The sequence below is a fragment of the Athene noctua genome, chromosome 10 (assembly GCF_965140245.1).
Source record: "Athene noctua chromosome 10, bAthNoc1.hap1.1, whole genome shotgun sequence".
NCBI lineage: Eukaryota > Metazoa > Chordata > Aves > Strigiformes > Strigidae > Athene > Athene noctua.
The window spans coordinates 1743869-1746672 of NC_134046.1; the positions used below are offsets into that span (position 1 = coordinate 1743869).

Here is a 2804-nt window from a genome sequence, read left to right on the forward strand (position 1 = left end):
CATCCTCCTGTGGGATGCCTGGGGTGCTTCTGCCTCGCTTCCCAGCACTCGTGAATTATCTCTGGAGGCCAGGATGACACCTCCTGTCTGAGGAGCTCTTCTTTCGAGACCTGGAAACAATCCGTTTTCCTGGTCAGTGCCTCTCACCTCTGCAGCAGTCAGCCACAAGCCCTCCAAACTGCTAAACTACCACAGGGCACAGGCGGGAGCAGTCCCTGGGGCAGTGAGGAGGGAATTGCTCTCCTCTTCAAGCAGGACAGGGCCAGGACAGCCTGGCCAAGCGTGTCTGCAGCAGACAGGATCCTCGGGTGAAAGGGCCTGGTCGGGTTTCTCTGTGTGATAGCATTTCCAGGTGAAGGTGCTGACCTGGGGAGAGCGGTGGTGGCTGAAATCAGAGACAGAATTTATCAGGCTCCTGTGGCTTAAGGGCTAAAGTCCTCCTGCACATAGGTACTTGGGGGCTGTGGGTTTGAATCCCATGTGATTCAACAGAGGTTTTTGTGTTCTGTTTTTTTTCCTTTCCTCAAGTGGGAGGAAAAAAAGCTGTGCTTCACCCCAAAGGAAAAAGAAAGGCTCTCCTGCCCCATTGTGTTTCCCAGCTAAATGCACTAGTAGAGTCCCAGATGTGGACTGGGGGGTGAGGAGGGGGATCTGAGGTGCTTTAAGCCCGTGGTGTATCTGGCTGAGTGCTGTGGGGCTGTCAGAGCTGCTGCCTGTCCCCTGGGCACCCAGCAGGGTCAGGCTGAGACCCTCCAGAGATGCCCCTCCTGCACCAGGCAGCGTTATCACCAGTGACTACGGTCCTTGCACGGGGATCTAGCGTGGCACAGGGGGGCTCTGCCATCCTCCATGGGCCACGAGACCTGGTGCCTCCCAATGAGATGTGCCACCGGTTTGCTGGGGACATTGAGGGAAGAGGTGAGGGGGGAAAGGCGTCGCTGGGCGCGGGACGTGTCCTGGGTCGGGGCACCAAGGGCTTGGTGAGGTGGCAGAGGGGGCCAGGGAGAGCCTCCAGCCCACCAGGATGGCCGAGTGGTGAAGGCGTTGGACTTAAGATCCAATGGGCACATGCCCGCGTGGGTTCGAACCCCACTTCTGGTAAGAGCCTCCTTTTTCTCTTGGCCCAAAGCTCCCACCCCAGCTTTCAGAGCAGGGATGGGAGCTCCGGGCCCTGTGCCAGGGCAGCCGAGGCCATTCCGTGCCCCAGCACGAGGACCCTGGTGGGACCGAGCCCACCCTACTGTCCAGGCTGAACATGTAGAGAGACCTGAGCCTGTCCCCCTGGCACACAGGGTGCAGATCTCCTCTCTCGTGCAGGGAGTGCTGAGACCGTTGTGGGCTTGAATCCCACGTGCGCCCAAAATAGCAGCTTGTTTTTTCCACAGCAAAAATAGAAAAAACTGACTACTCTAAAAGAGGGGGGGAAAAAAAAAAAGAAAAAAAGGTGTTGAGCTCTAAACAGCTCGTGCAAGTCGCAAGTGGAAGCCAGTGTAAACAAGTGGGTTCAGGGAGATGGGTTTGGGGTTTGTGGAGACTGGTCCTACTACCACTCCTCTCCATGACCCCAGACCCCTTGCTTGTGGCACTCTCCAGGGGGCTTGGCAGTGTCACAACCCCCAGCGTGGCAGGATGGGGTTCCTGATGCTGCTGGTTAAATTTGGGACATGCACGAGAAACTGAGAACTGCTCCTCTGGCGCACAGCGCCGCTACGCTGCGGCCTGTCGTGGGTGGGGGCCTGCGAGGGCTCACGAGATTTCCGCTCCCTCCCTCGTGTGCATGGATGGGCAGCAGATATTCCCCTCAGAAAAGGGTTAGCCTGCTGGACCCGTGGAGATGCTGTCAGGTTTGCATTTGGCTGCTTCGCTCCAGCCCGAGGCCAATCGGAAATGTCCTACTGCTGGGACATGATTTGAAGTGATGGTGTTAATTTGGTTAATTAGGATTCCTGGGTAGCGTGCGCTTCTTGCAAATCAGCTTACCATTGTAGTATCACTGGAAGGAGTTATTTGCTGGTGCATGGGGTTATGTATGAATTTATGATTATGATGTAGGACCATTAATTTCATGTTTGTGGCAGATGATACAGCTCAATTAAAAGTCGCACGCTAAGATCGTTGGCTCTCTCTGATATATGGGAATCAGACGGTGGCCTAGAGGGCCTGTACAAGTGACCATATAACAAATGGGGCAGGACCCAGAGGAGAGGACATGGGAGGAATTACTCTGCTCCTCTGCCATTTGATTAGTGCTGGGAGTGAAATTTTGTGCGTATCTGCTAGAACAGGCTCGTTGCAACTAACCTCGGTCGTTAAGTGATGCAAAGAATGACAAATACATCTTTGAGAGTATCCCAGGGGGTCTAAGCAGCACTGCGGGTCAAGCCTTTTGCCTCTGATGGCTTGGAGTCAGACTACTGTCTAGTTCATGTGTCAAAGGCATTTGGTGGCCTCTGCTGAGTTCAAAGCTGAAAACTCCTCATTTGAGCTTCTCTGTTGATCCATATTCTCAGAAAGCTTGTATTTTTTCCACCCCAGGGGTACGGGTTCTGGTCTGTTCCTGATCCCTCGAGGATGTTTATCCACTTTGCAAAACTCTTGGGCAGACAGAGCATCATCTGAGGGCACCAGGAGCCAAATCAAGAGCCTTTGTGTCGCACAGCCTGCTGGAGTCCTGCGGTCAGCTGGGGCCAAATGTTAATTTGCCTCAGGACTGAGATCAAATGGTAGAACCATGTACGAACACGGGGCTGGAGATTTGGGGACTGAAATAGCAACGAGCCCAAGTGGTCAGAGTAGGTGTGGGC

General features: G+C 54.4%; 1 non-coding gene across 1 annotated transcript; it reads left to right on the forward strand.

The window, feature by feature from the left end:
• The first annotated feature begins 1018 nt into the window (after positions 1 to 1018).
• TRNAL-UAA (transfer RNA leucine (anticodon UAA)) lies at positions 1019 to 1101 on the forward strand. The gene has a single exon. It is a non-coding gene; the product is annotated as a tRNA-Leu (tRNA).
• The last annotated feature ends 1703 nt before the right edge of the window (positions 1102 to 2804 follow it).